The sequence below is a fragment of the Teleopsis dalmanni genome, chromosome 2, assembly GCF_002237135.1.
Source record: "Teleopsis dalmanni isolate 2A chromosome 2, ASM223713v2, whole genome shotgun sequence".
Taxonomy (NCBI): domain Eukaryota; kingdom Metazoa; phylum Arthropoda; class Insecta; order Diptera; family Diopsidae; genus Teleopsis; species Teleopsis dalmanni.
Window position 1 is genome coordinate 190,228,210 of NC_051847.1, and position 15,572 is coordinate 190,243,781.

The window sequence follows — 15,572 nt, forward strand, 5'->3', positions numbered from 1 at the left end:
AATTAAAAATTAAAAAAATAAACCGAGAAGAAAAATATGGTCTTCCATAATATTGAAGTTTCAATAAAAATGATTCGAACAGGAAAAAAATTGGAAAGCATAAATCACTAACTTTTTGTTGCAGTCTTTTTAGGCTTTCACATATTTTTCTAGTACGAAAATATAATAAAGTTTTTTAGTTGTAATAATTCCAATAAAAATGTATATCACTTCTAACAGATATAAGTAGAAAATATATATTTACGCGTAGTTATTCTATAATCAAAAGAAGTTTACTCGATAGGTGTTCTCAGCTGTCATGAGGTTCAATGAAAATCATCGTATCCCCATCACCTAAGTACTATGGTATAGTAATATAACAGCAAACAATACTGTTTATATATCCGCAAGTTAGATATGGCCACACATATAAATAAAGGAAATAGAACTATGCCTTTAATGTCAGTAAAGCTACTAACAAATAAAGATTTTGACCGAATTTCTTGGAGAAAACCAGATTTATTATATAGCATAGAAATCTAAGCAAACCAACTATCGCCTGCAGTTATACCGATAGAGTTAATAATAGTACATTTAGTCTCTTGGTATGGGTCAAAAGGCTACATGTAACAGTATAAGATTTTTGTTCAAACTGTGACGACAAGGCGGTAAGAATGAATGTATGGTATATGGTCCTATCCTACTTCAATAACCTTAAAACTATATAACCTAGAGATATTGTCTGCAGATAACATGTGATCTGTTTGATTTTTGACAACTTTTCAATTGAAAGCCATTAAAGAATTAGAGTTTAGGTTCTCAAAATAGGGTTGAAAGAAGAAAATCGTAAATAGATAATAGTTGCAAATGTGATTTGATCTAAACCCATAGTAAACTTTTTTATTTTTCGTTAAAAGAAGTGGTTTAATCGAGATATGAGAAAGACTATACCATGCAATATGGCTAAAATATCATTGCACCATCATTGTAAATTAAGAAAATCTAACGAGACTAACACAAACGGTTTTAAAAAGTAAACCACTTATACTCTCTCACTCCGGTAACATATCAGATCAAAAGTAATGTGTAAATAATAATGATTTAGATGAAGAGGAAAGTAGGCAGACTTTACTATGCTACAATTTACTAGGCAATAAAAATAAGTAAATACCAAATTAACATATATAATGAAATAATAAAAAAAAATTCATTTGAAATTAAAAAAACCTAACACAACAATGTGAAGTCAAGATATTATAAAGTAGTAACATTGCGCATCTGTTCATATAAGATTTTTATTGTCACTTATAACAGATTAATGGCATTTTCAAATCCACTCCGATAAAAGGTAGGTGATTTTGTAAGTTAGTAAAAATACATTGTTCAATGACATAAATTGCTACTATAATGTTTATTAAAGAAAGAAGTTCCGGGTGCGCCAGAAGAGTGGGGTCAATATGGTGTACAGTGATTTAGGTTGGTTTATAACCGCAACCCTAAGTATTAATATTGTATTACCATATTAAATTCGAAGAATTTTATTAAACAACTGGTACCTTACACTAACCTTAAAATGCTTTTTTAAGAGATCTTCAGAAGACTCTATTTTCTCTAGAAAGTAGGTTCCTAGCATGTCAATTCTTCTTCATAGAGATTTCAGAATAATGCAAAATTTTAAAGTGAAGAATTCAGGAAGCGAATTAAACAAATTAATCTAAAAGGAATTTTATGGACATTGTACTAAAGCCATAATATTATTTGAAAGATTTAACTAATCTAATTTTTTAACTAATTGTTCAAATGGGTTTTTACCATTTATTTACCTACAGAGTTCTTTAATTGTGATAATGCGAACATAAAATGTACCGCACCAAGAAGAGCACTTAAAAACATATTTAAACGTTGTCTAACTTTTCGTATAGATACACTAGCACAGCGGTCACTATCACAATTTACTGAAGACAAAACTCATTAGCCATAAAAAATCTCTAAACGCTTATTTGGCGGTAAAATCATAAATTAGATTTTTACACGCGGTTAACGAGATTGATGGGTTCAATATGATTTGGTTTAGCTACATTGGCCTCTACGTATAATTTGTTATCTAAAAAAATGTCTACAGATTGATAGATGAATGGAAATTTGGTGGTGGTACTGCATTTTAGTGATTACTGGGAATAGAGAGAAAGAGTTAATAAATGGTATAATTTTTCATATAAATGGTAGATTCGTATGTTAACTTCACAATATTTTAGGTGTTAAGTTTTGGAAGAAATTATGAAATTTGAAAAACAAAACAAAAACCGAACTAAATGTTTAAAATTTAAGAAAAAAATGTTAAAAAACTCATTTTTAAAAAACCAAATTTACAAAAGGAATCATTAGAACAAACAAACAAAAAAATAGTTTCCGTACTTAATGCTAGAGCTGCTTGAAATTATAGTTTTTAAGGTACATACATTTCACTGTCGAAAACTATTCCGCATTGCTGTTCCTTACGCCAAATTACTCCAGTTTAACGATATCCCTGACTCTTTTTTTTGATGACAAAACTTTGACGATATGACTTTGGTAAGTTTATTGTCATGTTGAGGTCGTTCATGTGTTAAACACCCTTAGAGACTGATATCTGTATTAAATGACTTACTGCTGAGTTATGACGTGGCTCAAGCACTTTAGTACAAAGACGTCATACAGAAATTAACCCTACACCCGAACGATATATATAAGCCACAAATGCACTGATAGCAGCAATCAGTTGGCGTCGTCTGTTGCCGCTTCCATGACTTGTGGCGCCGGAATAACTCAAATAAACTTTTTATGGATTTTTTTATTTTGTGTGAGTCTTCGACTGCTGCTCAACTGACAGTCATTAAATAACTACCTTAGAGCAATGCTATATTTTATAATTCTTCAATAAGTGAAATTGCTGAAGCTAAAACTAATTATTTAATTATGACACAGAAATATTTGTGTTGCATTAGTGACGGTTCGTGTTCGTCATTATATGCATTTTTTACTTACTTACTTTAAATTGATGTAATTTTTAGTGGAAGAGATACAGTTGGATCTACCACATTCATATATTAAATAATATTAATTTAAGTGAATGTATAAAAAACTTTACTTTTGAGGTAAATTAATAATTAATTTTGTTGTATAATTTATTACATAACGAAGTTATAAAGAGGTTTTTTTCGAAAAGCAGTGAACTACAACAACAAAAATTCATTTATATATTATTTTTAATTAATTTAATTTTTGACCGACCATACAGCTGTTTCGAGTATTGCCAAATATCCATCATTAGTGGCCTTGGAAATAATACTTGTATTTAATTATTCGTAAATAATTTTTTGAGACTGCAACTACCAGGAATCGAACTAGCGTCCTGCCAAATTTGAAGCTCAGCCAATTGACCCAATGCCATACTTGACTTTTATGTTCGCACATTTTTCTGGAGCTTTGTTGCTTTGCTGTGAAAGTTTTATTAACAAATTATTCTACAAATAGTTGTAAAATAATTGAATTAATTAATTATATATTTTTATTTTTAATTGTTAAATTTCAATAATATATTGTTTGTAAAGGCATTATTTGTTGCATGAAATTATTTAATTTAATTTATTTATTTTTACTGAATAATATATTAAATATATAATATCCTGTTAAAGACAATTGCTTCTTGGTATAGTACTACAATTAAATAAAATTTGGTAAAAATGTATTATTGTCTTATAAAAATCATATTTGATCGTGATTTAATGATAATGAATTGATAATGTGAAATCTCCCTAACGCCCCTTTTCATAAGTACCTACTAAATTAATAATTACTATAAAAAAAATTTTATTTTCTATTAAATTATAGCTATGTTACTTTATCTGAATTATCTGTTATTGAATTATTTTATAAAATTGATCAGATTACGGATATTAACGACAATCAACATCAAATCAAATCAGTCAAGAGAACTTACAAACATTACTATACAGTAAAGATACTATTTTCTATTCATACGAATGTGAAAATCATAAATACATATATAAAGAAAGTATATAGAAAATGTATATAAATATATACACTCAGAACTTACCCCAATATAACTAATTCACCATATCGCACTCGTGGTTTATCATGTCCATCAGCATCGGCTTCTGCAAGAATTGGAGATTCTGTGCCGTCAGTACTAGAAATAAAAAAGTAAAAAATATATCGTGTTAAATATTTGAATATTAAATTAGCATAAATTTAAAAAAAAATTAGTTATAAAATTAGTTAGTTAGTTATAATTTAATTAGGATAAGGCAGTCTTCAAACAAAACTATTTAATGAGAAATCAATTAAAAACTAAAGCTTCTTATTTTAATATCGACTAATTAATTTAAGTTGATTCAATTAGTCTAAAAGCTGATTTCTTAATCGTAATTAAAGACTTAATACTGACTTAAATCATGCTTAAGTAATCAAGTATGCTTATTTCATACTTTAGTCAGTTTTTGGACTTAAAGTCTAATTATCTAATCGGTCTTAAAAGTGTCTTAGGAAGTTGAACGCATTTATAAAAACAAAAACAGTGTAGCTCGATATGACACTCGGGCATATAAATTTTTTCCGGATCCTTTTTTAATATTTTTTAATACAATATATTATAACATTTTTGTTATTTTGTATTAATAAAAGTTATAATAAAAGTTATTATATATACATATAATGAAATTATAAATATATATAATAAAATAATAAATATATATACTAAAATAATAAATATATATAATAAAATATATATATTGTATATAATAAAAGTTATTATATATTTATAATTGCATTTTTAAAGAGAAGTAGGAAAAGAAACGAAAATATTTACATTATTATCACTATTTTTTAAAGTCTTCACTTTTCCCTGAAATCAATTATTAACCCACCCGAATTAAGATGGGAGAATTTAAGATTCTCTGGACACTAGTTAATAGTAGTAAAAAATCAACATATATTTTTTATTGTATATTATGCAACATTAGGCACAAAAGGGTTAATACTAATACAGTTTGTATATAAATATAGTTGCCCTTGCACAGTATGAACAAGTTTATTTTTTCCCTTATATTACTTTTGCAGAACTATAATACTTATCATTTATAATTTTGGAACTACAAAATTAACTTATAACTATTATTATTATAAATATAACTTTACGAGTATAAGGTAAATAGAGTAGCGTGACTTTGGCTTCTAGTCCTTAAAAATAAACTTTTTCAACATTAAATATTTATACATATATATATAAATGTATATATATGGATATGTTATGTATGTAATTAGTAGTTAACACTCATATTCATACGTCATGTGTTTAAAAACAATTAATAGAAAGTTCAACCTATAAATATTTCCACTCAAATCACAAGTGTACATGGTACCGAAATATTTAATATCTTACTTAGAAACATCAACTACCAGGAATAGCACTTTTAGAATTACTCAAAATATAGTTACTTTCAATATTGATATGTAATTTAATAATTTACTCTCTGTAGTTTTTTACGAATAATATTTTAGTACAAAGAAATACAGCTACGTCTACATTTCTTTTGCTCCTACAACATTTTTTTAGCTTATGAATATAAAATTTCAAATAGGGAAATGAAAAGAAAACAAAGTGAAATATCTTGTTTATTTTAAAACTTTTCTCTTTAAATTTAAAATAAAATAAATAAACATTTGACACCCGAAGACATAAAAATTCATATGTACGAAACGTACGCATAAGTAAAAAAAACTACATATGCAACTAAAAAAAAAGTGTATAGCAAAAGATACAATGTAAAAGTTTAGCAAGATACTTTGTTCTGTTAGAAAACTTAAAACAATATAAATTTAAAACTCATATATACAAATACAAGTATATATATGTTGCATATACATTACATATAGACACATATAATTTCTTTTATTGTAGTACATTGAAAATTAAAACAATTGCAGTAATCAAAACTTGAAGGAGAAAAAATAAAAATAAAGTTGGAACTATGAATTGGAGACAATTATATTATAATTTCATATATTCATGCATTCTCAGATATAAGATCACTTCAGTAAATAGAATTTTTAGAAGAATACAATCAGTTTGTTTAAGCAAAAAATTGATCCTTATTAAGAATCATTTAAAAAAATGCTTCTCTTTATACTTGAATTAAGGGCAGATAGTTAAGTTTAGCTTAAGTTAAAATAACCCATGTTGAAATGAATATAAAGTCTTATATGCGGTAAGAACTATTACCTAGTGAAATACCCTCAAAGCAGCAGTTTATTTAGTCAGTTGTCTATTTTGTCCGATGGTTGGAATAGAAGAAACAGTTACTTTATCTTGAAATTTTTAGTTCAATTATCTCAATCAAGTTCTTGCAAAAGTTGAGAATAACAAATAAAGTGCTATATTGTCTATATAGTCGAAATAATTTAAAATGTTGGAATTGTGATGATACCTACCATGTCATAACTGTGTGATGTCTAAATGTATTGAACTACTATCACTACTATAAGATCCTTTTTTCTTTAATTGCAGCAAAAAAATTCGTCAGTTTATTGATCAATTTTATAATAGCCACTTCGAAATATTTACTATTTTAAACAAAGCGGTTAAGTCACTGATCTAACTAAAGAATTCCTCAAAGCTTACACAGAAAATTTGTTTTAGATCTATAGCTTTCATTGGTCATGCAAACCTCTAATTCATTCCCTATGACAGTGATATAAGATGTAATATAAGATGACGTCTATTAACTAAAATAATGTTAAATAATGCCTTTTAGCTGATCATGTTTGAAAAATAAGAAGAGTTATAAAGTACAGTTTGACTGTTACTTCAGAATCCGATGTACTTTTGTAGTCAGTTCTAAAAGATTCCTTAGCAAATAATTTGCAATATGTCACATATTTCTACTAAGAAAATTGTTACCATATAGAACATTTGATAGAAATGGAGAATATAGAACGCTATTTGGTTCTATCGTTTTAAGATTTGAACTGAAAAATCATTCATAGTTATTATATACTTAAGTATTTGAAGGTTCTCTAAGATTTGAGGCACACAGTTAATATAGACCTGTAACTATCATCTCACGCCATTAACAAAGTATAAGTTGGTTTCTAAAGTAAACAGTTAAAACTATATTTAACCGACTAAGGATACTTAGATGGAGAATTTAATGAAAATTATTTACTAAACTTTGAGTTTTAAAACATGTGAGTTTTAAAGAGTTTCGTGGTTATTGGATTTTTGTTTATTATTCATATTTAACTATTTAGTGCAAAACTGCAAATGTTCACATGTCAAGTCCGTCATGTTTATATAGTTACTTTAATTCTATATAAAAAGTTTTATTTGTTTATAAACTGTGACACTCGGAGCTTATCAGTTATATATTTAACAAGAAATTTTGAAGTTTTTTAAAAAATGTAAATAAAATTAATCAAAAATGTGATATATTCTTAAAGGCAACGAATTTTAACTAGTCAATAATTTTTTAAATTGAAATACAAATTCAACACTTAAACATGTTATTAATATAAAATTTTTATAGAAAAATAAATAAATTATTCACTAAGGTGTGACTTGTTTAAATAAATTAAGTAAAGTGGTTCAAATTTAAGTTAGGGAACCAAATGAACTTATCAATAAGACGATCAAACAAACCTTGAATAGTGTAAACGTTTTCGGTCAGTTTATTTTCGATTAACTATATTTTCCATGAGAATTTTGCAAATTTAAGTCAGGAGTTAATAAAAAAAATAATATTATTCTAGTATTATTTAAGAAAAAGTCACTCATTAAATTGGTGTAAAATTATACAAAAAAGATTATGCATTATATCTACTTTTGTAGTCAATTGTATTTTTCCATTGTTTAATTGACATTTTAATAATGACGCCCCTTTTTCTTATCGCAAGCTCTTGTAAGGGGAAAACCTAATATGTTGAATCATTTGTGTTCAGTTTTTAAGCAAGGGAATTTTTAAATATAGTGCTTTAGTTTTAGTTATGACGATATATTTAAAACTAAGCTTCAAAATATAGAATTTAAAAAAAAAAAAATTTAAACAATGATTCATAAAATTTGAAAGAAGATTCCATGTGTCACAAATAAAACTTATTAGCAAATATGAAACCTCAATTGAATTTATTAAAATATATCATTTATATATAACTATAATATATCTATAATATAACTATAATATATCTATAATATAACTATAATATATCTATAATATAACTACAATATAACTATAATATATCTATAATATAACAAATATATAACTATATTTTTTCCGCCTATTATTATAAATTATTTATAAAAACTATTATTTCCAATTATTCCTTATTCTTATTATTTTCTAAAAACAAAATTACAAAAAATTTTTGTATAACATTTTTCTTCTAACAGTTTAAGAGTATTCTCTCCGATTTCCTTAAGAATATCGGAATTTAACTTTATCAGAATTTATTATTCTAAAAAACCTAAAACCCTACCAAATAGTTCAATAAAATTTTATTTATTTTAAAAAAAATACAAAAGTTTTAAAACAATCAGAATTCTTATTGTTATACTTCGTTTATAATTAATAAAATGTAAAGTTCAATGTCTCTGTGTCATCAATTTAAGAATAAGGTTTTATTTTACAAGTTTAATTAGTAAAACTGCTAGCTTAGCTATAATAAAAACATAAAAAAGATAAATATATTACAGATAACTGATAACTAAACTATTTCCAAGGCTCATTTGCTTTGCACTTTAGATGTTTCGATGTGATCGATGTTTACAAATCAATAAAAGTTCTTAAGTTATCTTAAGAACTATAAAGTGCTTTATTATTTCATAGAACTAAATATTATTTTCCGGGTGTTTTAATAGAAGTGTTTATTTTGTTCCTTGACTTCAAACAGGTGTTTGTTCAATAATATAGAAATATCAACCGTATCAACAATATTAGTCATCTTGATCTGCATAACACTTTTTATTTGCTATGTATATATAGAAATCAGTTAAGTTTAATAGAAAAAAAGTTTTGAGAGAAAACTTGGAATTGTTAATATCGAACAGTGATAATCTATGATAAAATAAAATAATAATTTTAATAAATAATGATACAAGCGTTAAGAAATTAAAATATGACTGAGATATACAATAGATATCTCTGAGGTGTTACCAGAAAGATTTTTTAAGGCAAAAAAAAAAGTGAAATGAACATGAAGATGCAATGAATTCATTTTATAAAAGTATTCTCAAGAAAAAATGATTAGGCACAACTTTTCATTAAAAGCATTGATAAATTCATAAAAGTATCAAACATACACATGCAGAATTTTTTTCATAAAAATAAACCGATTAGGAACTAAAGTACTAGGAAAAATAGAAGGCAAATTGTCAGAGAAATTACCAAACATAGCCATTCTTCACGTTGTGTATAATTAATAACCGCTGCAGTTATTAATTGTTTCAAATATTACAATACAGTAAAAAAATTATTAATAAATATAAATATTTCTATTAAATCTAATTATTGATGATTGTATATTATATATATCGAATATAAAAATCTCAAACCATATTGTCATTATACATAATTATGGTTTGGGGTATATGTGCACTATAACCTAAGTAAATTTTTTGTGCAGAAATAAACCTTATGCTTTAGTAAGGTTATAAATGAATTGAAATCACCTATAATGCAAGCCTTAAAGGATGATTACCAGGTGTATGCATAAGTTTTTTCCGTTTTAACTAAAAGATGGCGCCAGTAAAATGTACGCAATACTTTAGCAATTTCGAGACAGTTGGAAAATGGCTCGAGGAATAGTTTGCCGTAAAAGACAAACAGTTTTTCTGACATGGTATTCAAAAATTATGTAAAAGATGAGCGAAATGTTGAGATGGGCGATGACCAATAAAAATTTGCGTTTTCGTCATTAATAAACCGAAAAAAACTGATGCATGCATATGGTAAATATGATGAAACCACTTTGTCTACGCACAAGCATAACCTTTGCTCTATAAGTACTTAATCTTAAAGCAATGCATTCCATAAAAAAATAGTTACTTCTTATCTTGTTTATAATTTTTAATAAAAACCTATTAAATATTATGAAATCATTTTTGACTCAATTTGAATTTCAAAATTATACTTTTTTACATTAAAATTCTAGTTTATGTTAAATTTTTAAGTTAAATATGACAACCAATCAACAAAGTTACATACGTATGTTGGGAAAAAACAAAAAAAAAAATAAGCGACAAAATAAAATTGGCGCCTTTGGATATGTGAAACCAACAAATGTAATGTTGCCTCACCCACAGACAAACATCTACCCTTTCAACAGATTGTTAGAAGCTTAAACCCTAGCTTACTTGTGGCAACAGTGATATTGGTGCAACATTAAACTTGCTCCCCATTTTTATTTTAAGCAAAATTTTTTTTCTGTTGATTTATGCAATTGCAAGTCAAATTTCAAAACAACAACACTAAAAACACAACAGCAAACGGCAACAACATCTAAGCGACAACATCAGCAACGACTTCCACAACATCGCAAACGTCAAAAAATAACAACAAAAAATTGTATCTAATGTTATGTTGCCAGCACTTGAATTGTGCAACGCAAAATTCAAACAGCAGTCAGCACGCCACTAACGTCGTCTATTTAGGAGTGGAAATCCAAATGGGGGAGTATAAAATGAACTGTGCACAAATGAGATACGTAGTATGCACTCTAACCAAACTTCCAGAAATGCAAAACAAGCGCCATAAAAGCTTATTGCATTTAACTTGGAGCAGGAAAGGCAAGTAACAATTCAGTCGAACGCTCGGAATACGTGTAAGCGTAACTATAACACACGATTTTTGAAGCGCCATTGCCAATATTAACTCAACGCCATTCAATTGTAACAAATAACAGCTCTAACCAACCAAACAGTATGAATTCGTATGGATATTTTGGTCTTGAGGGCTACATATTATCAAATTTTACTGAATATCAAATTATAGTATAACTCCCCTGACATTGAACTGTGAAGGAGTAAATGGGATTATTGTAAAAAAAAAATTACAATCTTTTAGGATGATAAGCATAATATAAATATATATATATAACTTTACATCTTAATTATTTTATCTTAAATAATGGCAGTTGTATTAATCTATAGTCTTGACTATCATCTTGACTTAATGACATAACTAATTTTGCTTAACATAAACAATTTGAAGGAAAGGAAGTGTTTCTTATAAAATAGAACAAAAACCATAAACAAAATAGTCCATTTACAATTATTTAAAAGATATAACATTCTCTTCATGTAGAGAACAAGAGAGAATAAAAAAACCATTAGCTATATTCAAATCTGAATGAACTAGATGGGCATATAGTGGTTGAAGCTTACCAGCTTAATATGAAATGCATCAAATAATAAAAAAAAGTTTTTCCAATAAAATTCTTAAGCAGTTCTAAAGTTAGAAAGTTCTTAAGTATCTTAACAATCAGGTTATATGGCAACTAATGATTCCAGTATAAAAACATCATCTATTGGGGCATCGGTTTAAATACATTGTACTATTTTCGATAGAATTTTTTTAATAATTTAATATCCAATTTACGATATAGATTAATTCTAAAGCCTTACTTCATAAAATATATTAGTCGACTACAAGAGCTCTATTTCAAGAGCAACTTAAGTTATAATGAAGGTTTCAAATGATTTTAAACCTATAGTGTTTTGTATGGTAATACAATTGTCTAATAGACCTAAATAGATATTTAAATGATGGTATAACCAATTTTGTTAAAAAACATAAATACATATTAATATAGATTTTTAATATGAATACTGCATTCGGAATATCAGTATATATAGTAACTGTATTTATATTGGAGACCGTTGATAGAATTTGTAAGAAAACACTTAATAAAGAATATAGAGAAGAAAACTATCCCTAAAGTAATGTCAGCCGTAAAACACAGTCTATATAAAATAATAGTAGAAGTCTAAAGATTTAGTGTATTTGACTATATATCTTTAAGTTTGAAAAATAAAAAAAAAAATAGCTGTATTATGCCTGAAGAATAGAGTGTGAATAGCTGCCGAATAACAGTGATGTTAGGTATTATCATGAATGGATAAGCAAAGCGAAATGTGATGGTGTGCTAAAATATATATCTTGGTGCATGAGCCGGTATACCATAGCTGGACCTTCTTTGAGAATTTTAATTCGAGCTGAATTAGGACATTCCGGAGCTTTAATTGGAGATGATCAAATTTATAATGTAATTATTACCGCCCAAGCTTTTATTATAATTTTTATATAGTTATACCAATTATATATACATAAATAATTTTATTTTAGTGATATAGTCCAATTGTGGAACTTATATAAAATTTATAAAATCAACCGATTCCATAGTTTTATATGCTAAAATTTATAACTCAATGACGAGAATGATTTGTAAAATGAATATGACTAGATCGATAAGCAATCAAAACTATATACCTACACTCTACTCCATTACAAACATCTTAACAAACTTAATACACCCTCTTCAAATGCAGTGCAAAGAGTATAAAAAATGTTCAACATATTTACTGGCATTTATAATAGATATAGAAAATCCTTAAAATGTGCAAAGTTTGCTGATTTTAAAAATTAACTATACGTTTCGCTTAATTGTTTGTTAGTTTATACTTTAAACTATTTAAATGATTATAGGTTAACTAAAGTTTTTATTACAAATGAGGTTATAAAACAAACAACAAACAACTGCTAAAAACCCAACCCACTCACATAAAAGTTACAACTTTGTAGTAACAAATTTGGCATAAGAAGTACAAGTACACGTACCAAGCACTCACAAGACGTACGAATATATTTAGCGAAATATTTTTAGTACCAGTAAAAAGTAGGCTTGTTGCTCTACTTAAACCGAGTGCTGCTTTCAAACCTAGAACCGAGTGCTGCTTTCAAAGGAATCTCATGCATAGAATTATATATTTGCATATGATATTCAGTAAAAATATTTCTGTAAGTTTAATTGTCATACATGCTCTGTTTTACAAATATATATATATTTATATTATTTTTACTTAAAAGTTTTTTTCGTCATTGTTCTTATTTTCCAAGTGATGTCATCTCTACTCGTCATGGTGGTCTTTTTTATCAATGCGGGTTTCGTTGGTGGTTCCGTTTTGTATAATGAAATCGTGCGGAAAGCATAATTGTGCAGTAGCTCAATATATCTTACATTTTTTTTGTTTCATATATAAAAAATATAAAATTGTATGGAGCATGCAGTGCAGAACTGTGAATACAGATACAAAATAATGCATTCTGGATGATGGCAGGAAGTTGGATGTGTTGTACTCCACTGCCAAACCAATTTTATGTGTTTATATTCATACAATTGTGCTCTGTGCAGATTGAATGGCTAAGTAATAATTTTTAATTTGAATTTGACACGGTATGTAGTACACGGAAAATAAGGGCGGCAAGAATACTTTTTTAATTAAAATTTATGAAGAAGGTGAGATATTATGCACTGTAACATAGGTTGCCTATAAGGCGAGATGATTTCAGTAGTAAGCATAGTGCTAGTATAGTAGAAAAGAAATGGTAAAGTAAGGTTGTAATAATCATAATTTATAGTTTATAGCATATTAAATGGTTATTAATTTTTTTCCGCAATTACCAGTTTAATAGGAAAACTTAATATGTTAAATACAGATTTTAACATTCATATTTTTTATGTTTTAAATAGTTTTCTTAAGTTTTTTTTAAATAAATTTACGAACATATATACAAACACTTATTATTTATACATACATATTTTTTATACAAAATATTTTGTAAAACAATTTGCAAAATAACTATATTCACACAAAACCGCTTTATCTAACAATTTTATTATTTTATTATAATATTTTTTTTTATTAAAATTATTATTCTAAATTTATGAAGTAATGCATGCCAGGGCTATCGACTTTGTACAAAAATAGCTAACAAAATATTACTTAAATAAAAGTGGTTATAATTTATTTTTATATTACTTTATAGTGCAAATAAATAGACGGTCTTCTTTCTAAGTACATACATACATACATAAATATATCTATATATATCTATAAACACCTGGCAATTATTATGGATAAACTAGATAAATATTTGATTTTAACATTTTTTTGTTTTTATTAATTCATAGATTCTCATACATATTTTTAAGTATGCAAACATAAATATTCATATGCATTATACATTATGAAACTTTAACATATTATATTCTTAAATGAGCGGCAAAATTGAACTTTGTTTGTAAGCGGGTGTATCTGAAAAATAAAAGTAGGTGAATCAGCAATAAAAACTACAATAACAAGCGAACAAAGACGAGTTTGTTGTGTACAAAAAGCAACAAACTCGTAAATTAAATGGTTATTTATGTGCGCTTTTAATGCTTAACAGCGCTGTAACATTGCGCTCGCTGTTAGAGACTAAATTTATGTTATTGTTTTGAGGAACTTTAAAAACATGTGCGATGCTTCAGAGTTGCAGAAAACATGTACAGACTTTAAATTGCTATATGCACAAACTTATAGATACAATATAAATGTTTTTTAAATTTTGCAGGTGTGGAGAGCCACTACATACTACATACTACATACTCGTAATTGATACAAGATTAAAATACTGATTTTAGTTAATAAAGGGTGAAGTACGAGACGTATGAAAGGTGTAATAAATTGTTATGACTTTGAAAATTGGCAGTAAAATTGAAGAATTTTCTACGGTTAAATTTTAATTGGAAATAAAATTAAAATAGAAGTAAAGATATATTTTCGGGTTTGCCAAACCTTAAACACCCTACACTTAGTTAGCGAAAATTCTCAATAGGAGTATTTCAGATAAATACAAGAGTTTATATATGGAGAGGTATAAAATAAAACATATGAGGACTAGATAACTAGTATGAAACCAACGGTAAAATAGATCCTTTACTGATGTTTTAGATCCTTTGCATTACTTTTCGAAAAATAGCAGAATACTATAACGTCTAACGTTACAGTTCATCACAATATCAGTTGGATAGTTTTAACGCTCACAATATATAAAATATATAAACATCAAGAAGAAAAATAAACTGAACTGGAAAATCAAACTCGGAAATAAGAAGATATACACGAAAAGAAGAAAAAAAATACAGCAAGCTTTTTATACGAGTTGAAGTTCTTCTTATAGACAATATAGATATTTGAACCACTAACTTTTTGGTATTTTTAAAAATACAATTTAAAAAAATACTTGTAATATTAAATTATTAGATTTCGGCTTAATTTTGTATGACACTTCGGTTCCAAAAAAGGGTTAAAAAGGTTTTCGAACAGAAGTGAAACAACAACAAAAATTTATTTATTTTTTAAATTATTTTAATTAATTGAATTTTTGGCTGACCATACAGCTGTTCCGAGTATTGCCAAATACCCATCATCAGTGGTCTTGGAAATAATTCTTATATTTAATTATTCGTAAATAATTATTTTTGAGACTGCAATTACCAGG

The 15,572-nt window shown here is 26.6% G+C and overlaps 1 protein-coding gene across 1 annotated transcript in view; it reads left to right on the forward strand.

Moving 5' to 3' along the window:
* LOC119676419 (protein Skeletor, isoforms B/C-like) overlaps nt 1-15,572 on the forward strand; it is a 39,004-nt gene that overhangs the window by 405 nt on the left and 23,027 nt on the right. The gene's annotated exons all lie outside the window — the stretch shown is intronic.